Source organism: Lepidochelys kempii, chromosome 8 (genome assembly GCF_965140285.1).
Source record: "Lepidochelys kempii isolate rLepKem1 chromosome 8, rLepKem1.hap1, whole genome shotgun sequence".
Classification (NCBI taxonomy): domain Eukaryota; kingdom Metazoa; phylum Chordata; order Testudines; family Cheloniidae; genus Lepidochelys; species Lepidochelys kempii.
In genome coordinates this window covers 100,884,899-100,907,274 of record NC_136387.1, presented here as the reverse complement: position 1 = coordinate 100,907,274, position 22,376 = coordinate 100,884,899, and the positions used below count along the sequence as shown (strand labels likewise).

Sequence of the window (22,376 nt, the reverse complement as noted above, 5' to 3'; positions counted from 1 at the left end):
CAATGGTTTGCTACATAGGGATCTCAGACCCTGACAAGTATCCCATTTGCATGGCATCTGAGCATCTCACAAACTTAGGGTATTTATCCTCATGACATCACTGTGAAGTACAGGAGTGCTATTATCCTTATTTGACACATGGGGAACTCAGACACAGATAGGACAAGACTTACTTGCCCAAGGTTACAGAAGAAATTTGTACGGAGCTGAATTCCACTCTTCCGAGTCCCAAGCAAGTGCTCTAGCCACTGGACCATCTTTCCTTGCAATGGACGGAATTCAGCACACATTTAATATGCTTTACTGAACTGGGACCTTTGTGATTTCAGTCTTAGAGCATACTTCCAGGTAACCTGTTCAATTCCAGCTGCAGCATCTTAGCAACTACCCAAGGGACCAGCAAAATTGACTGCCTACTATACGTGGTCATTAAGGAAAGGCCAAACAAAATTGCACTGGAGACTTTTGGGGACACTTCAGAATGGTTCCTTCAGAGAGGGTTTGTGTGTCAGAGTATGAGATACTTTGAAATCCTCTTATAGCGCCTGATCCAAGACTTCACTGGCCTTTCCATCAGGCCCAGTTGTCAAATCATTTTCCTGTCTCCAACCCAACAGAATGATTTGAAGAGTTGGATGGTGCATCTCCCTACATGCCACGCATCCCAGCTTCACAGCACCATTGTATAGTGGGGATCCAGGGCAAGTTTGAGGAGTGCTGGATTCAATGTATATCTCCCCCAGCACACATACACCCACACTGATCCATCAGTCCCTTATGCATGGGACAGCACAGGAGACCTGGAGGCTATACCAGCCTGGAGGGAGAAGTGATAGGTGCAAATCTACTCAACTGTTGTTCCTTGCCTGCAGCGAGAATGCTTTCCCACTCCCTAAGGAGCTCCCCAGCCCAGATGTTCAGACTGAGCACTGGAGACAGGACGTGGGGCTACGTGCAGTGGTGCCATTCGTGTGTTGCAATGCAGTGAAACAATACAGCAGTTTCCTGCTGCTTCAGTAGATGTGGAATTTGCTATGGGTCAAACATCCAGTGACGTCAAAAGACTGGGCCTTATAAAGGTCTCACGCAGTTCTATACACCCCTTATTGTCTTTAGACTAACTCATCTTTCCTCAGTCGTAAGCCAAATCAAGGCTACTCCACACCCGGCTCCTTGTGTTAAACAAAGCACTCAAATAAGTCTCTGCATAATGGGTCAGAGTCATTTGGCAAGTGTTAGAGAAGGTATAATAAAAATACCAGGCTGCTATTCAGTTGAGGATGCCCGTGGCTGCCCATAAACCATTAGCAGTGAGGTCAGTGGACCTTAACACTGATTACGTAACCTTGTGCACTACCATTCCATGGTTTATTTTCTCTTCCTCTCATGAGGAACTTTTAGGAACAGGAAAAGGGCATCAAGCTCAATCCATCTGCTACTTCGCAGCAATCTTCTTAATTTTACCCTTTCCTTAATCCTGGTCTTTTCACCAGTCCTCTTCTCCCCATTACCCAAGACTGCATCTTCTAATGGTGATGATATTTTTCTATGGCACATAATACTGCAGATTAGAGATGCGTGGGAATTGTTCAATGGAGTGTTTGTTTGTTTGTTTATCAGAAAATGCCAATTTGTTAAAACTGAAACTTTTTTGCAAGAAAGGGTTGGTTTTGATGAATTTCCTATTTTGAAAATTTGCAAAAAATGTTTTTAAAAGGGTTGAAATCAAAAGGTCTCAAAATTATTGAAACAAAACATTTTAATTGACCATAAATATATATACTTTTGGGGGTGGAGTTCAGTTCATAAATAAACGTCAAGATCTTGTCTCAATTTAGGACAGGAAAAATCTCAGAAAATTCTTGTGAGATGGAAAAACCATTTCCCACTCCGTTCTGCTCCAGACTGGGGTATATCAGGTGTCAGACATCTTAATAGCAACACCAGGAACATAGAAATTGCAATAGTGGATCAGACCGATAGTCTGTCTTGTCCACTATCCTGTCTCAGACAATGGCCAGTATCAGAACCTTCAGTGAAGAAACTTTGCTGTAGACAGGTATGGAGTAACCTGGCCCCAGAGAAAATTTCCCTCTGACCCTCAACTGTCAGTGGTCATCTTATGCCCTGAAATATGAGGGTTTATATAACTGGATATTCTTGTTATTCATATAAATGTCTAATCTTTTTTTAAGCTGTTGGCCTCGATGATTCACTGGGAGCAATGAGTTCCACACACTCATTGTGCACTGTGTGAAGATGTATTTCCTTTTATCAGTTTTGAGCTTGCCTCCCTTTAGTTTTCATTGAATGTCCTCTTGTTATTGAATTAAGAGATAGAGCTAACAGAAGCTCCTCATCTACCTTCTCCTTTCTTTGCATTTTATTTCCTATTCACTCTTTCTGCTATTACACCATAGTGCAATGTGTCATCAGTCGTTTTTGCTCTGCCCTGGCTTGATTCAGCCATATTTTGACAATAATGCCCCAGTTCATTCCCTGATGTCTGTTTCACTTCGCCCGTGTTCCCTAGGTTGGCTCACTGCTCCCAGACAATTTTATTTTTACCTTCACTAAACTGAATTTGCCACCAACACTCCCATTCCCCTGAATGATCCATAACGTTTTGCATATAGTTGCATTGTTCCACATTACAGTGACGGGGGATGGATCACTTGATGATGATCTGTTCTGTTCATTCCCTCTGGGGCACCTGGCATTGGCCACTGTCGGAAGACAGAATACAGAGTTAGATGGACCATTGGACTGACCCAGTATGGCCATTCTTCTATTCTTATTATTCGCTCTGCCTCCAATTTTAGATGTTAACTGGTCATTTTGTTTACATCTTCCTTTCTAGGCCACATGCATATTCACTCGTGGGGAAGGGAGAAAACCCTCCGCAGGAAGAATCCACTTGTAACCCTTTTGCAACTTTTGAAGATGCAGCATGATCCAATGGTAAGGCCTGGGACTTGGAAGACACAGATTCAATTCCCAACTTTGCTGTTGACCTGTGTGACTTTAAATAAGTCACTTCCCCTCCAACTCTTTGTCTGTTCTATTTGGATTGTAATTTCTGGACCAGGGACTGTCTCTTACTATGGGTACGTACAGAACCTAGAACAGTGGAGCCCTGATCTTGGGTTGGGAGCTCTAGGTGCTACTATGATACAAATAACAACCTGAAAAGCTTCTAACTACTAGTATGTCTTTGTCGCGATGGATGAGTCTCAGAAGATCTGGACAAGCAGTGAAATGTTCAGTTGCTTATCTCAGCCTAAGTGCTCACACTTAGGGGTTCAGGCCCCTATGGGCCTCTACCTAACCATACAAAACCACCATGTTTTACAGTCTCTCCAGATGGATCCATAACTCATTCCAGGCTAACCTCATCCCAAGTTCACTCAAAAGTCACCTCAAGTATACTGCAGATTTGGCTCAGGCGTGTAGAAAGGTTAATGGACCTTGATAAACCTGGGCCAAATTTCAGATTTATAAGGGAAGGCGCCCATGTTATGCCCCTTGTCTCAGTGCTGTACATTGTGTTTAACAAATCATTCTTTACCAGGCAGACAGGACATAATGGGCGTATTCCACAGCAAGGGAGATTTAGGTTAGATATTAGGAAAAGCTTTCTAACAATAAGAATAGTTAAGCTCTGGAACAGGCTTCCAAAGGAGATTGTGGAATCACCATCATTGGAGGTTTACAAAACAGGTTGGGCAAACACCTATCAGGGATGGTTTAGGTTTACTTGGTCCTGCCTCAGAGCAGGGGGCTGGCCTTGATGACTTCTTGAGGTACCTCCTAACATTATGATTCTGTGATTCCGAAACAATCATACATAGTAGAGAATTCTTCCCGTCTCCCTTGTTCTGCAGACCTCACTTTCTTCCCATTGTTTTGATTCTTCAGTCCAGCTCTTGTTTAATTTTGCATACAATAATCTTCTTTATAGCCTAACAACATTCTTCCCCAACCGAAGCAAAACAATGCTATGCCCCTTCCACATAGGAAACTAAACTGTAGGGAAATCTTTCAAATCATTGGTTAAGATTTTCAAAGCCTAGTAGGTGATTTAGCCACACAAATCCCATTAATTTCGAAGGGGATTGTGTGGCTAACACCCTGGCTCATTTTGGAAATATCATCCCATATGTAACAGTGTAAGGCTCTAAGCACTAAAGCAACATTAAAAATCACTTTTCACATGAACACTATGGAACTCACAAGTGCAGTTGGTCAGCATCAAGAGTTCATCAAGATAAGTGGCTTTTCAACATAGACAAAATTTTCCATGGAAAATTTTCTTTTTGGTTTCAATGAAAACCAGAAACCAAATAAAATTTAAGCTTTTTGTACAAAATTCCAGGTTTTAGTTTTTGGAAACCAAACATTTTAACCAAAGAAAAAGAAGCAGGTATGTATTTGTATTTTTGACTGGCGGGGGGTGGAGGCATTTCCCCCCCAGGAAATTAAAAAAAAAATCCTAAATTTCCCACAAAATATAGTTGGCATGTTTTGATCAGCTATATTCACATGAAATAAGAATGACCATGGACTTCACAATTTGCAGAACTAAATGCAAAAAACTCATTTCTTCAACATTGCTTTCCATCAATCAGTTCTTCACAAACACATACATGCTCACAGACAGACAGACAGACATACACACTCAAATTGAATGGACAAATTTAAAACTCTATTAAGGTATTTCTCTTATAAATTGGGAAGTATGAAGAAGATAAAGGCTTTCTTTTCACTGACAAAAGGGTGGGTTTTTTACAGCATAGTAACTAGTGGGCAAGTCATCTTGCTGTAAAATTCTAAATGGAGACAAGGTACCTGTCATGTTTATTGTGAGGTGCCTAGGGAGGATAGCCCTATACTCCCTGCCCATGATTTACCTTACCTGGTATACCTTAAGCTCAAAACTACAGTGCCTTCTCTTCATTATGTTTTTGAAATGGGCTAGCCAATGCACTTTGATTACCTCATAGTAAAACCAAACCTTTTCTGTCAGTGAGGACATAGTCAAAGATATTGCTATGCTACTTTCAGGGTGAGATTTGCAAAAGTGCCTAAGGGCATCCAGTTTGTGCACGCACCCCTAAATACTTGGAAGACACTCAGCATTCCCTGGCCAAGTGATGAGCCAAATGGACAGACATTGCTTCACAATATCAATAAACAGCTACTGGGACAAGTCACTGGCTTCACTCCTATGTGTGAGAGCAGAATTTGGCCTCAACTCATTTGGTGGAACTCCATATTTCAGTGTAACCAGGAACCTAAGCGATGTCCATCTTCAGACAACTGTCCGGCTAAGATTTAGAATTTTGGTATAAAACTTTGCTTGAAGTTATTTCTTTCTACATTTTTCCCGTGTAGAGTGGTTTCACAGTTTGCTGCTGACAGTCCAGGGTCAAGGGCCTGAGAATCCCAACAATATGAAGCCAGTTATGAAGAGAAAAAGTCTCTCAGTGGACTTTGATAAACAATATTGGGAAACAGTGAAACTCCCTCAGCATAGGAATCGCGAGCATTCATTCAGACAGAGGCTTTGGGGCTGTATTCCTTTTGTTACTTAAGTGGATGTGAGGTTGTCAGACACCAGTTTCTACCTACAGTTGTTTTGAGTTCCATTATAAAGTTCTCCTTTCGTGACACTCCAAAGGCTTTGCTCTTCAGGAAGCTCTATTGTGGCAGTGGAGAGTTTACTTAACAGCTTGAAAAAAGGAGCTCACATGACATGATACTGAAAGAATGTGGTGTCAGAACCAGGCACGGGCTGCAGATTAAACAGGAGCAGTGGAGTCAAGAAGGCAGCACAGGTGAACGGTGTTGCTCACAAAGAACTTCGCAAGTGGGCCTACATATCTGAAGGCTAACCCTCCAAGGTCCCACTGGGGTGATTAAAATAAAGGCCTGAATTGTGGAATTATTGGTCCGACTCCCCCAGTGCACAGATGACGTGACAGCCAGTCGATCCAGCCTGAATGGCTGGCAGAGGCCCATCACAGGCAGCAGAACTCAATTAAGCCTCTGCTTACACACAGCCTTTGTGAGCCAAGCTAAATTTTTATAATCCCAAACTGCTCTGTTTCAAATTCTAAACTCACACTTTCACATCCCCTCCAGTAGAAAATATGTGGATTAAACACGTCTCTCTCACACACACTCTCACACACACACACACACACACACACACACGGCACCTTAATAGACCCCTGACGCTTAGCAGGGTTTTATAATGAGAGAGTGGAAAGACATGATGTGAAGTGTTCTGCGTTGATAAGAAACCTATTACCACTGTGGAAAAGCCCACTGGGAACGGAAGAAGCTGCTGCCCTTTAAAAGAGCCAAAGGTCAAATCAATATCAGCATTCTCCTGATCTCCAAGAGTTAAGTGAGGTTGCAGTTATCTGCTTGCAATTCTCTAGGGCTCTAGCCTGAGATGCTGCATTTTCTCATATTTCACTTACCATACATCACTCAACATTCATTATTATTAACCAATTGTGCTCAGCCTGGGATATGAATTTGGTGAGATATTTGCTCCAGTAATTGTAATGGTGACCCCTAAAAGGCTCAGAATTCAGGTTTGGCTTTTCATAAGCACCCCCAAGTCTGAAACAATTATCCAAAATATAGGCTCAATCTGACTGTGCAGCTCACAAGAACGAGTTTTCTCCTAGGAATTCCAATACTTACTGCCTCTGGAAGGACTGAAAATATTCAAAGAAGAGCTTTTCTTATATATTTTGAATCTTTCTCACAGAATTTGGAATGGAGCTAGGGGAATAATTCATAGTGAATAATTTGCTGTCAATTAAATGTATTTCTTTTCCTCTTTGTGAATTGTCCACAAATTGGATCTATACTGCCTTACATTTATTTATTTAAAATGATTTGCTCAATAATTTATGCAAACAATTACAGGGATGCAGCTTGTTTGTAAGCAGTTTGTTGTGACTATTCAATATTTGAACTTCAAGATGCTTTGACTAGATACAGACAGCAGCTCCCAAGCTGAGCTTCTGTTCCCTGACTGGGTGAGCATATCTTTTAGGATCTGATTTCTGATGCTAATACTTGCATCTACATTTTCAGAATTTGCTTTTCCATGAACATTCTGCAACAGCCTCTTAAACTTTGCTACTTCAGTGACAGTTTCTGCCAGTCTGTTGGAACATTACTAGACTGTGAACACTAAATAGGTTCAGAGAGTCAAGAGGAGGTCTGTTTGAAATGTTAACAAATATTCCTAGACACAGTTGTGCAGTCTTGGTGGTAGAACTGATCAGAAAAAAAAGCAAACAATGAGAAATCTGCTCATAAATTTGGTTTTATTTTGCTGCACCAGTGTAATTTTACCAAGTGGACAGTCTTACACAAAGCAAGGCTCTGAGGACACATAAGCCAAATTCCTTTTTTGGGTAAGTCAACTGACTTTAATGGAGCTAAATAGCGGATGAATTTTGGCCCCACATGTCTACTCAATGTCAGGATAAATTCTTTAGGGACAACACGTTCTGGCCACTGCTTACTAATTGCCTCCCATAACAAATGATCGGTTCATTTGTTGTCATCAGATACATTGGCTGTGTTTTCCATCTTGCAGAATAGAGTCAGCAGCGTCACTGCCATCTGCATGTTTCTTTAGGGGTGGTGACAAGGGTTTGCACTGTTTTCTTAGATGAGCACGGTGTTATTTGAACCACGTGTCATCACTTGAAGCCTTCATGAATTGTAGGACTTCCTCTCCCCATTAATTGAAAGATTGTTCTCAGCGATGTCTTTTATCTGCCTGAATGCAATCCAGCCAGCTTGGATTTCTTCTAAAAGTCTTCCATCTGCTTCTTATTTGATTCTAGCAGACGTTCAAGGTAGAAGTATTCTTCTATTTGTTTAATTTTGATTTCATCCCCAGGGAGCCTTCTTTCTGCTCCAGGTTTATTGAGGTTGTTCCTCTGTTCCGGAACATTTTGGTTTTTCTGGTTTTCAGGACTAAGCTCCTCCACTGGTTCCTACCCAAGTCCGGATTGTTTGGGCAGCACAACTCAGTCTGGATGGCTCGACTGATGTGCAGTACATGTCTCATCTATGTGAGGCAAATCCCCGGAAGATGTACTTACAGCAGTCTGTGCTGAACATTTCAGAGGTGCTCTTATTCTTGCCCAGGAGGTAATGATTTTCAAGAACTTCGTATGTTTAGGAGATAAATGAGCCCTTTTTATCCATAAGAACATAGGACTTACCAAAGTGAATCAACCCATGGGCTATCTAAGTCCAGTATCCTGTCCCTACCAGTCATCAGTGTCAGCTGATCCCTGCAGTAGGCTGTTCAGGGATAGTTTCTGAACTGAGCCATTGATGAATCCTGTGAAAGCCCTTTGACCTCCTCACCCTTTAGCCAAGCCAGGATAAAAAAGGAAGCAAGCCCTTACCAAAAGCTATTAGTATATCTCAGTTGAGCAATCTCGGGAAAGTGAATTACACTCACCGTATAAAATAAGCCCTCCTCCATTTTCTTAAAGTCATAGTTGGATGCCTAAAGTTAGAACAAATCTGAATTCACCCCAGCACTGTGGATTCAAAAACTTTTTCAATGAGACTAAACTTTTTTTTCTATCCAGGCTCCATACAAGGATGACTCCCGTATGAAATAAAGCTGTTCCTTATTTCCTTGCGATCTGTACATTACTCCTACATATGACAGCCTGTTGTGTTGGATATTGAGTTTGATTTCTTAGGTCTCAAAACCATGGAGTGAAACCTTCCAACTGGTGTAAATGGGGAAAGCTCCATTGAAGTCAGGGTCCTGGGGGAAGGGAGGCAGGACTAGTGGCAGGAGCCTGGGATTCCGGAACGGAAGCCAGAGGGCAGAGCCAGTAGCAGGCTCAAGAGTCAAGCTGAGGGTCTAGCCGGAGTGTGAGCAAGGGTCAATACCAGTTATAAGGGCCCCTCATGGGGTCCCAGGCGTCAACTGGGAGTCACAATGTAAGTTAGAGCTGATGTCAATATTGGGAGTTCAGGAGCAGAAAAGCAGGCGGTTATGGCAGCTAGCTAGGGATCCACATTGTTGCTGGGACACCTGGTATGCCCCAGGGGCTTATATAGGGACAAGGAGCCAATCAGGGATGGCTAGGACCACTGTCAGTCACATCCTCAAGGCGGAACTTCCTGTGGCATTGAATCTCTGTGGATTGTGGGTCACAGAGAATGGGCAGGTTACAGATGACACTGAGGGGATGTTGGTTACCTGGTTGCCCTGCAGGCCTGGGTTCAAGTTTCACCAAACCTGATATCATGGAGCAGTGTCCATTTATACCAGCTCAGGATCTGGTTCCATTATTTTGTGGGAGAAATTGGATGAAGACTTTATGTGGAAAAGCAGCTTTTCTGTGAAAGGTTCCTGATCCAAAGACACAAAGGCCTTGAGAGAAGGTAAGATCTGTGTAAGAAAGGAATAGGAATCTGGCACAAAGGAAAAGAGGGTTTGGCAATAAAGGTCAACATCCTTGGAAGTCAATGGAAGAACTCCCATCAGCTCCAGAGAGATGGAAGTGAGAAGGCAAGCAGAGGTAAGAGGCAGATGATGATCAGGAATCAAAGAGCTGTATACTGCCCATAGCCATTTCCATCCAATTTCTATGCAAAAGCAACTGAGGGGTTAGATTTGGCTCAGAGAGGAGGGTCCCTGAAGACAGTGATAATCTTTTACTATGGCTAATGAACACAGACATAAGAAACCCAACCAGCCTAAGGCACAAAAATAAATATCAGACTTGTTTTAGGTTGGCTTTATTTCCCTCTGCTGCAAGATGTAAGCTAATCTAGTTAGTTAGAGAAACATGGTTTCACTGAATTCTGAGTAATAGCTTTGGAAAAGGAGCAGTGTTATTGTTTTTCTAAATTCTGACATGTTTTTGTGATGCCTTTACAACTTTCTCCGAGAGGCTGACGGGTTTCACATTGCCAACAACCTTTCTGGCTGCTCCATTCTCTGATGGTCACTTGAATTTTAGAATATACGCTGGAGGTGGCATGGAAAATCCTCAACGTGCTGTAGCGGAAAAACAATTTGTAACAATATTTCCCAAAGCAATAGGTTGTAATCCATTGAAACTCTATTCGCCATATGCTTGAAAGACTCCAGGAACAACAGAAAGCTGCACATGGATGCTTATGTGCAAACACAAGGTGGGTAAAAATAGATCCTTCTGACTTTCAGCCAGCAACATCAAAGAGGCAGTTTAATTAGGTCTTTTTCACCCATTCTGAATGAGCACCTAGGAAGTCATTAGTACTGTTGAGCTTCCACATTTAAAGAACGGTTAACACCACATGGGATGACGAGGGCAAATCCTCACCTGACCTCAATGGAGACTCAGCAATTTATGCTAGCTGAGAGTGTTCAAAACGGACATCTGGAACCCGTGCATAAAAAAACATGTACACAAAAGTGCAGTTGAAACGGTTAACAGCTACTGCCATTGCGTGTGCCAATTGAGTACATCTGCCCTCCCCCTCCCTCAACAGCTGGTTAAGTACCTTAGCCCCATTCAATACAAGGGGCATATTTTGCACACACATTTTCCATGTTCATACCTGGGCTTTTACCTTCTGAAAATGTGTTCCTAAAAGAAGGGCCAGGTTGTTGAACCCAGAGTGTTCTGGTTTTACTATCACTCATGAGCCAATAATTCAAGCAGATTTACGGAACCCAAACCAGGAGTCATTGAAAACATATATCTATGGGTATGTATGAAGGATTTTAAAATAACCCTAAATCAGGAGAGGGCTGGAGAATATCCAGCCAGCCACTTTACCACTACTATTTATCACTACCGAACATCTGCAAGCAGACAGCTTTGCTTTGCAAATATTTCTCCTAGAGACGATGGCAAAACTTGAAAGGTTTACAGGTTATGTTTGGTTAGGATGGGTGTCCAAATTTTGGATGCTTAACCAAATGAATCAGACCCTCTTTGGTCTGGAAAGTACACTAACAACACTGGGGACAAAAAGAACAGGAGGACTTGTGGCACCTTAGAGACTAACCAATTTATTTGAGCATGAGCTTTCGTGAGCTACAGCTCGCTTCATGGGATGAGAGGGATGTTTGAAAGGACTCCGAGTTGGCTTACCTCTGCCGGCATGGAAGTCAATGGTCAAGCTCCCATGGACTCAAATGGTACTAGTTAAGGCACTGCAAGCCAACCCACAAGCTCAGGCTTTCTAGTGAGTTTTTTGGTACTTTGTAGGTTCAGATAGAGCAGAATGTGGCGAACACTGCCCTGTTCTCACAGTATTCTGTTCCATCAGCTGCCAGCCACAGCCAGGACATGGACATGGAAAGTGAGGGCAAGAAGAAGGTAATTTTTTTCAAACTTGATGACACCCTCAAAAAATAAGGACATTTTCATGATCTTTTTCATTTAGTCAAAAATCCAATTTTCCATCAAATCTTTTTTCACCGCAAACTTTTCCATCAGCCTATGTCATAAGCTTTTTCTGCCCTTTAACAATATTATTGTGGTCAGGAAGAACACTGAAAAATTACGGATGAATGAACCAGCTGAGAAAAACAGAGACGCAGAATTATTTTCCTCTCGACATTAGGATGTTCCTTGTCCTTTCTTAAAACTCCCCTGAATACATTTTCTATTGCTTTCCCCTAATAGTCCTGAGTCTAGATGGTTTTATACCTGAAAAATAACACAGTTATACTTGAAGAGTGTCATTTTTGAAAATCCCAGAAAAATGCCCCCAAAATATTACTATTTACATATTTCAGCACATTCTGCAAGCTACTCAAAACTGTCTCAGTCCATTGTGATAAAAAGGTAAAAATAAAGGGAACTGCATGGTTCATGGGATATAGAAACTTTTGGTTTGTCTCTTGGTTTAATCCAAGTCAGGCTGATAGTGATCAAAAGTTCTTTTCATCTGACGTCTGGTTCAAAGGATTCCATGAAATAAACCGATGTACATATGTTCATGCCACAGTTTGTAGTAATTTGCATCTGTGCTGGGAGTCTTAAAAGATGAGGTAGTTGAAATGTTTTAATCAAAACATATTTTTGATCAAAATGAACATTTTCACAGAAAAATTTCATCTGAATGAAAATTTTCTGATTTTTCAGTAAAGAACCAGAACATTTTACTGTAAAAATTTTTGGTTTTCGGTTAAAAAAAAAATCAAAAAGTTGAAATGTTTAGTGAAGGAGAGGCGATGGATGGATGGCTAGATAGCTAGAGACTGGGGCATGGAGACTGAACTAGTCTCTTCTGAAGAGGTGACTCTCCCAGGTAAGGATTAAGGAAGGCAGCTTCACTTCTGACTGATGACAAAAAAAACAGAGGATTTAATTCTCTAAGGCTGCCTGTCAAGTTAGCATTTTTGCCCGTTTGTAATCCACTTCAATCTAGAAACCTAAGGTTTCTAACAGGTTTCTAAACAGGTTTTTGAAGGAATTCTCAAATGTGTGGCTCAGTCTTTGGGTACATCTACATTGCAATCAGAACAGCACCAGTAGGCATACCAGAGCTAGCTTTGATTGATGCAGACACAGCAGCGAAATGAGGACAGACGCAGGGGAGGAATGCTACCTGCCCATCACCCATACTCTCCTATGCCATGTATTTAATTGGTTCCAGTCTGGGGGTTACAGGACTTTTACCATTTAACCCATAACTCGGGGTTAACTCTCCTCAGCAGAAGGGTGGGGGTGAAGAAATGTGGGGACCTCGGCCTCTGCGGGCCACAAGCTCTGACCTCAGCTTGCAAAGGCCACAAGATCTTACCCTGTCCCATGAGCCCAAGGCTCATCACCAAAATCCCAGGTCTTTTACCTCTGGGAGCTGCTCACGTTATTCTTTTAACTGCACTGGGAACTGGCGGTGAGTTGTGATTGACAAACAACTTGATCCAAGTACCGCATTCCTAGCTAACCTACTGGGACTTGAAGGTGCGGTGAGGAAGGCAAAACAACTCCCTGCTCCTTTGCCAATTGGCAAATGGGAGAAAAAATTCCTTCCCAACTCCCAAACAGACAATCGGCTAGACCTGCAGCATCTGTCAGGCTGGATTCCCATTCCTAGTTCAGGGTGAGTCAGGTAGGGCTGCTGGAACGAAGCCAAAAGAGGGCCCATGTGGTCCAGTTGCAGGTTAAATCTTGGGAACTGAGGAATGTTGGCCAATCAGCCCCTCTCCCCTGCAGATGGCCAATGGGTGCCCAAGCCTCCAAGGATGGGAAGGAGCTACCTGGTCTCCCTCAGTGAGTGTCTCCTTCTCTTGCGGCTGGGACTGTTTCCTTTCACCACCAGCCAGATCAAGCCAGATCCATTGAGGCAGGTGGGCAGCATCTCAGTTAGCTCACTAAAATTACCCACGGCATGGGCTAGCTGCCTGAGTACGTACTTAGGGTCCTGGGCCACCATGGCTCCACTGCGATTTTTAGTGAGCTAGGTCGATCAAAGCTAGCTCAGGTCTACCTACACATGCTGCAATCACACCTGGCTGGTGTGTAGACATACCTTTTATGGTAACGTTTAGCTCATATGTGAGGAAATGAATCGCAGAGCCAATGAACCCATGCAGCAAAGTGAGCACGTGCAATGAGAAATATATAGATGAATACTGACTGCGGCCTCCGAGATGAGGGCCATCGCACCACATTACATTTCTACAAACACAAGGAAATCAGCTGCCATGATAAGGAAGCGCCCATCTTCAGCAGATGTCTGCTTCTGCGACCTGATTAACACGGTTGGCGTTTGCAGGGTCTCCACTCATGATTTAACAAAAAAAAAAAGGGAGAAAGAGAGAGACTAGTTTGTGGAAGAGAAAAAGGCTGCCTGCAGGTGGGTGTGAGAACCAAAAAGGATTAGGTGTTTCATTGGCTGTTGTGTACATTCTTGCACATCTGCCAACAGTGCAAGACGGAGAAAGTGGGTGGAATCTCCATTGCTAAAGGCAAATTCATGTACAGTCAAGGTGTATGAGTGTCGAAAGTTTGGGTTTGGACAAGCACCCGGAAGTTGGGATGTTTATATGCATCTTAGCTAGCTTATCTGAAGCTCTTGGATCAGCAAAACTGAGCTAGAAATCATTCCAGAGCTGGAGATTCCCAGCACTACACTTCCCATTTCTGGTCAAGTCAGGAATACCGGAGCCCTGCCTTTCTCGTGGTGGTTCAATGATCCTGCTCCCTGTTCCTGTCTGAACCAAGAAGTCAGGGATGAGTGAAGATGAAGTTAAGTGACTTCATCAAACCTGGGGGGAAAGGTTCAGTTCACCTCTGGGAAGGAGGTTCAGATAGTCACGTTTTATCTAATTGATTTGCGTGTTCCTAGTTATATATAGATTTGAGATACAGAATTCTGGATTTTATTTATCTATCACTACTTTGTACAACTCCCACCTTCTGCATAGGAACGAAAACATTTTTAAAATTATGGCAAAAACCAAGGTGATCTCTACAATGGTGTTTAAATTACCTTGGTTGATGCCATCACAGGTGACACTAAAGGTATGGGGTACTTTTCCAACCCACATCACACATGACACCGTGTCACATTCTGAGATGATTTCATCCACAGAAGGTACCAGACCTAAAACACAGAAGAATCTCTTTTACCTGCTCTTTGAAAAGTCACTGGATGCCTCCAGTTTCTCTCCAGGTTTTCAAAGTTTTCCTGTAAACTCACTTTCTCCTGCAAACCTCATGACAGGATCACCATTTCACACTTACTGAGCTAGATCCTATGCTGCTGTAAAACAACATAGTGACCTCAATAGTAGAACTGGGCAAATTTTTGTTCAGCAAATAGTAAATTTGCTCAAAAGTGCATTTTAGGGGGCACCAGAACTATTCATGGACTTGGGTCAAATTGGGCAAATAGCTTCAGCCAAAAAAAACAAAAAACAAAAAAACCCCTTTGCAACCAGAAATTTTGGAAATGTCAAAATGGTTCATTTTGAAAATAACTGAAAAAACTTTTTCTTCATTGGCATAAAAAGAAATTCCATAAAAATGCTACTCTTTTAACAAGTCTGTGTCTACAATGCTCATCTTGGTTATTAGAACAATGCTTAGCTTAGCACAGTGGCACATTAAGAGATGCTAGGATTATTATTACATTGCTCTCTGAAAATGAAACATTTTTTATTGACATGGAAAGATGGCGCCATGCACGTAATTTCTGCATATGACAAAATAAAAACCACAAGCAATAAAATACTCCGTGGGTTATGACTCGTGTTTACAATAAACAGGACACTGTTGCCATATGTCAGCAGTGCGAATCATGAGCGGCTTATGCCATGTTATCAGAAAAAGAAAGTACAAGTATCATGTTTTTTTCGTCCCCGCAGATGACGAATGCGGTGTTGATTATGCAACTTAAATTCCTTAGGGTTTAAAAGACAGGAAATTTACGTTTATTAGAGAATCCCTGTATGTATAATATGAAAGTGACTTTAATATGTTTGTTGACTCCCATCATTTAGAAATAAAAAAGTTGCTTTGTCCAGAGTTTCTAAAGCGCTGAGCACCCAGCAGCACCCATTAAGGGCAAGCGTTAGGGTGCCCATATGTCCATTTTTGGCTGGGACAGTCCCTTTTTTAAGCCGTTCCAATGTTTTTGGCAAAGGTGGGCATTTGTCCCATTTGCTCTTGCCAACTTGATCAGTTGGCAAGAGCAAATGGGACAAATGCCCACCTTTGTCAAAAAGTGGAGTGTGCAGGAACGTTGTGGGGGGTGAACGGTGAGCCAGCCCCACACTCGGGGGAGGCAGAGCTTGCGTACGGGAGAGGCAGAGCTTAGACGAGCAGCGACGCCAGCCCCACACAAGGAGGGCGGACAGGGTTCCGGACAGCCCTGCATGGGGGAGGCACCCAGGCCAGCCCCACACAGTGTCCCATTTTCCCTTGGGAATTATGGTCACCCTAGGCAAGAGGAGCAAGTGAATGCTCAATATTTTTGAAATTAATTAACCATTGGAACAACTTTCCAAGTGATGTGGTAGTTTCTCCACCATTTGAAGACTTTAAGTCAAGACTTTGTAAATGATCTGCTATAGCTCAGACAGAAGTTGTACCCTTGATATGAGAATTAGTGGATGAGGTTCTCTGGCTTGTGTTATGTAGGAGGTCAACCAGATGACCACAATGTACTCTTTTGCCCTTAAAATCTGTCAGAATCACACCATTTATTTAGGGCCCTAAATATGGATCTAGGACTAAGTTTTCCAGAAGTGATCAGTGATTTTGGATATCTTAATTTTTGGGTGACCAACTTGAGATACCTTAAAAGAGCCCAATTTCAGAAGGTGCTGAACATACGCTCTCTGAAAATCAGGCCTCTTTAAAGGTGACTCAAGTGGGGCTTCCAAAAAATTGAAGTATCCTAAATACTGGTTGCTTTTGAAAATCTTGGCCTTTGTTGCCCAATGGCAGGCACCCATGTTAGAAATTCTTGGCTCTTGTTTTTCACCCTGTGCACATCTGGTATAAAAACAAGTTCTAGATTTCAGAGTGTAGTGTGGTGTTCTATCGAATCAGGTCTCCTTAGGGATATGGAAACGGGAATCATTTGAATACTGCAATACCAAGCAGCAGAAACTTTTAAAGAAATACAGTTTCCTTAGGGCAGAGTGCTGCTTGCCTGAGATGAGTAGTTCCAGTGAAAGTAATTGTATTTGATCCTTAAAGTCAGCAACATAAGTTCTTGGAAATGTAAGTGGGTTGCTGCTACTTAGGGTAATAAAAAAAGCATGAAAAACATTCCCGGCAGAAAGGTTTCAAAAATGGGATGTCAGTGAGACACAATACGTTTAACATGATTTATGGCCCACTGCTTGCAAATGGCACACATGTCAATCAGAAGGTGCAAAATGACTTACCACCTATCCCCGTCACAACACAGGACTCCTAGAAATGGACTCTTGACTGTTATACACTGGAATACTTATTAACAGTCATATTATACAAACTTGGACTCCTTTCAGAAACACAATCACCTGATCTCATCCAATTATACATGATGCTAACTGTTCTCCTTGCAGATGTGATTCTCCCAGTAATAATGCATTGTGGTGCATACATTCTGTTACATGACATCATTCTTATCTGCAGCTGCAAGGAACTACTGAATTCACACTGCATGTTGCAAGCAGCATTGATTCAAATAAGTCCAACTTCCTTAGGCTCTCAGCCCTGAAGCCCCCCAGAACACTAGAGATAACTTATGTTAAATGGTCCAAACCCTCAGCTAGTGGAAATCCACAGGAAAAGGTCAATTTCAATTATTATTATTTTTTAATTCCAATCAGGAGAACTGAAACAAAAAGTGCAGTTTCAAACTGACATTTCAAATTGTAATTGCACTTTTCGTTGTGATGTATCAATTTGAAACAAAACATTTATTTTTGATATGCCTGAGCATTTCATTTTGGTCAGAAATGTCAATATTTCCTATTTCAACTCTTCCCATTCAAAATGTTTTGGAACTTCTTTTTAGCAATATGTATTTGACTTTTCACTCCCATTCAAAACAAAAAGTAATTTTGAAATATTATTTCCCACAAAAGGAAAATTCCACTTTTTAAACAGCTCTGTCTGAAGCATCTGCCATTGGTAGGGCCCTACCAAATTCATGGTCCATTTTCGTAAACGTCACAGTCATAGCATTTTAAAAATCTTGAATTTCATGACTTTAGATAGTTAAATCTTAAATGTCATGGTGCTGTAACAAAACATTAATACATATTTTTAAATGGCAAAATATAAACATGTAAAGCCCTTAAGACTCAGTGTTTCTCAAACTGGGGGTTCCAACCCAAAAGGGGGTTACAAATCTATTGTGGGCGGGGGAGTGGGAGGGGTGTCACAGTGTTGCCACCATTCCTTCTGCGCTGCCTTCAGAGCTGAGTAGCTGGACAGCAGCAGCTGCTGGCTGATTGCCCAGCCCTGAAGGCAGTGTTGCCTCAAGCAGCAGAACAGAAATAAGGGTGGTGATACTGCGATCCCCCTACACTAGCCTGGTGAACCCCTTTTGGGTCAGGGCCCCCAGTTTGAGAAACACTGTGTACTTTTGTATACTTTTACCCTATAAGTAGAGAGTAAAAGTACACAAAAGACCAGATTTCACTGCCCGGCACGTGTTTTTCACCGCTGTGAATTTGGTAGAGTCCTAACCCTTGGCTATTGTTAGATACATGATCCCAGGCAGGATGGACCATTAGTCTGTGGGAATTGCTATTTTCCTGCTATTCCCTATTCAGCCAAGAAACTGTTCATTGACTTTTAGCTCACAAAGTTCAGAGAAAAATGCGCCTTCCTGGTGGATTCTTTCTGCATTCAGGTCTGAAGAGCACCTGCTGTGCTTCACACATGGTTTTCATCTGTGATTGGCAGCCATGCTCTGTTTGTTAATGCTTCACACTCGTAAATAAACACCCCGCGTCTCTTGCTCTTGGAATAGCACACCAAGGAAACATGTTTTGCTCTTTTACACAGTGCTGGGCTTGTATTCTGCCGACCTTGGTTTACTGTCCTGTTTAACTGCGGCTTTGATACAATGGCTTTTTTCTCAGCGTGTTGTATGTGCATTGAATCTGACACATTAAAACACCCAATGCACTCCGATGTAGAAGTGTCACCATTAGCTTTGGTTACTGGGTAATCACAAATACCTGCAACTCACTATTATTCATAAGAGGTGGTGTCCCCTCAGTGGCTAATTAATTATCAGTGGACAGTCCCTCAATTAGTCAAAACCTTGATGATCTGAACTTATTTACTAAGCCCCATTTGCATAGCTGATGTTGCACAGAACTCATGGCAACATAAGGCAGTAGCCTATATATTTCCACTCCTAGTAAAATCTTCCATGCCTTCAACTCTTCTCATTCTGACTATACCTCACCCCCATTCCCTGTCTGTCGCCTCCATCACAACTAATTCTCCAGTTTGCTGCTGCTGCTGCTACCTAATGATGTACCACCTTGGGCACATCTGTAACAGTGAGGACGATTAACCATTATAACGCACTGCCAAGGGAGGTGGTAGATTCCTTATCTCTTTATGTCTTCAAATCCACTCTGGGTGCCTTTCAGGAAGACATGCTTTAGCCAAACCAAATGAATGACTATCAGGTGGATAGAAAGCTGGCTAGATCACCGGGCTCAACGGGTAGTGATCAATGGCTCCATGTCTAGCTGGCAGCTGGTATCAAGTGGAGTGCCCCAAGGGTCGGTCCTGGGGCAGGTTTTGTTCAATATCTTCATAAATGATCTGGAGGATGGTGTGGATTGCATGCTCAGCAAGTTTCCAGATGACACTAAACTGGGAGGAGAGGTAGATATGCTGGAGGGTAGGGATAGGATACACAGGGACCTAGACAAATTGGAGGATTGGGCCAAAAGAAATCTGATGAGGTTCAACAAGGACAAGTGCAGAGTCCTGCACTTAGGACGAAGAATCCCATGCACCGCTACAGACTAGGGACCGAATGGCTAGGCAACTGTTCTGCAGAAAAGGACCTAGGGGTTACAGTGGACGAGAAGCTGGATATGAGTCAGCAGTGTGCCGTTGTTGCCAAGAAGGCCAATGGCATTTTGGGATCTATAAGTAGGGGCATTGCCAACAGATCGAGGGACGTGATCGTTCCCCTCTATTCGACATTGGTGAGGCCTCATCTGGAGTACTGTGTCCAGTTTTGGACCCCACACTACAAGAAGGATGTGGAAAAAATTGGAAAAATTCCAGCGGAGGGCAACAAAAATGATTAGGGGATTAGAACACATGACTTATGAGGAGAGGCTGAGGAAACTGGGATTCTTTAGTCTGCAGAAGAGAAGAATGAGAGGGGATTTGATAGCTTCTTCCAAAGAGGATGGATCTAGACTGTTCTCAGTGGTAGCAGATGGCAGAACGAGGAGTAACGAGGAGTGGTAGAATCTCCTTCCTTAGAAGTTTTTAAGGTCAGGCTTGACAAAGCCCTGGCTGGGATATTTAATTGGGAATTGGTCCTGCTTTGAGCGGGGGGTTGGACTAGATGACCTCCTGAGGTCCCTTCCAACTGTGATATTCTATTATTCTAATGGTCTCAAGTTGCAGTGGGGGAGATTTAGGTTGGATATTAGAAAAAGCTTTTTCACTAGGAGGGTGGTGAAACACTGGAATGCATTACCTAGGGAGGTGGTGGAATCTCCTTCCTTTGAAGTTTTTGAGGTCAGGCTTGACAAAGCCCTGGCTGGGATGATTTAGTTGGGGATTGGTCCTGCTTTGAGCAGGGGGTTGAACTAGATGACCTCCTGAGGTCCCTTCAACCCTGATATTCTATGATTCGAACACAAATGATTGGGCTCAATACAGTGCCAACTGGGCGAAATTTAATGAGCTGTAACATACAGGTCAGAGCAGATGGTCTAATATCCCCTTCTGGCCTTAAACTGTATGAAGCTACGCACCTTCTCAAACACACACATCCATGTTCAAACAGCTCCACTGCATCCTCTAGTCAAAATTTCCTCCTTTGTTTGTAAAACCCTCCATGGACCTTCTAAATTAACAGACCTTGTCTCTCTGAACCCCTTCCACAATCCTTCTTCAGCTAGCACTTACCCGTCTGCACGTTCTTGGAGACTGCTGGAGTGGGAGCCTTCTGCAACTCCTGACAGGTTCTCCTCCTAGAGCCTTTCCATTCTTTGTCTTCCATTAATCTTCCATTTCTCTTCATACCTCACCTGAGCTTGTCTCGTTGTTCCCTTATCTACACCCTTCCCTTTCTTTCCTTCCTATTATGCCTTCCCCTCCTCCCCGCATTGGTCCAAAATAGCCTGGATTTGATGATCCACCAGACACACTGCAAAAGCCATTGATTTGAGAGGGTTTTAGAAGAAGATTGAGGACCTATTGCTAGGGGTGTGGCTTCATTAAAAGGGTCATTTTGCTACTTTGGTTCATTGGCTGGCTTTGTTAATTCATTGGCGTAAGATTATTCTTCACAGTTGAAATATACAATTGGATGGTTATTGCTCAAAACCGTTAACATTAATTAAAAAAACCCAAAACCTCTTCCGTTACCTTCCAGAGCTCTTCCATTAACTTTTTTATTATTAAAACCTAAACAAATACATAAATAATAACTAAATCAATAAGTTAACCATTATAGCCTTTATCCCACTGTTTTGAGGGTACAGTGTGCATGAAAAAGACTATATAAAATTGAAATTGTATCGGATATGAATAATGCTTGATTTTTGGAATCAGAAAGTCTTTGTTCCATGCTCCAAAATGGAGAAATCAAATCAGATTTTGTCTGGATGATGCTCATACAAATTCACACTCATAGGCTGCTTAAGCTTCTCTTTCTTCCCTTCCGGAATATTTGCAAAGTGACCCTGCAGCTATCAGCTGTCCCTTCCCCCTGTCAAATCCCCCTAGTAAATCCATCTTTCCATAAGAAATCTGTCTGCACAAGGCCCCTGATTAAACAGGTCAGAGGTTTGTTTCGTCTGTCACTCATAAGTGGAGGGGAAGCCCAGAGTGACGGGTGCTGCTTGTGTCAATAATCACAGCTAGAAGGTCCTCACTGTTTTCCTTTAATACAATAAACTATGCCTCCTCCTCATCACTCGTCTCTTTCCCCTGGATTCAGACATGCACTCCACAGGGATAGATTCCCCACAGCCTGTCTCTGCGCCTGAGGAAGTGCCTTCTGTATACAACTGGTAGTTTCATTTGCATTAACCTGGGATCTGCTAACTTTGGATGAGCTGCAGATACTGGAGGTCTGAGCTTCCAGATGTGTGACCATGAGAATTCCAGCTGGGGTCCACTAACAACGGTAACTGGATAGGGCTCTGTCGCAGCCCTGCACACAGCTCGTAGCATAGGGCTTGTTTTGGAGTTGGGCCTGAGTGCACAGCATTTCAGCTATCTCAACTCCTAGCAAGCAGATTGTTACACTGGAATATGCCTAGAAGACATGATCCCTTACCTACAAAAGCTTTCCAGACTTAACAATTGCTAAGCTCAATAATAGCATGGGGGGAATGAAAATTAGGATCTTATCCTGGGTATAGGATATGAGAAGCAGACAAATATCTTGTCTAGATTTTAAATACCCCAAAGTTCAGCTGTGTTCAGATTTGGGGGAGGGGGTGGACCTAGGTACCCTCAAAATCTGAACCTTGATCCAGGCCAATGTTTCACAGACAACCCCAATCTTTATATGGGCTGATCCAATAGCACATATCTGAATGTTGCCAAAACATGTGTGTGTGTGTGGGGGGGGGGGTTAAGAATGGGGGGGTAGTATCTGGGTCCAAATCCAAATATTACAGATCTCTATTT

The 22,376-nt window shown here is 42.6% G+C and overlaps 1 protein-coding gene and 1 pseudogene across 2 annotated transcripts in view; both read right to left on the bottom strand.

Annotated features, from left to right (window-relative positions):
• LOC140916421 (diablo IAP-binding mitochondrial protein-like) overlaps positions 1-257 on the bottom strand; it is a 33,304-nt pseudogene extending 33,047 nt beyond the window's left edge.
• Positions 1-22,376, bottom strand: part of TRABD2B (TraB domain containing 2B) — a 412,663-nt gene that overhangs the window by 341,572 nt on the left and 48,715 nt on the right. The window lies entirely within an intron of this gene.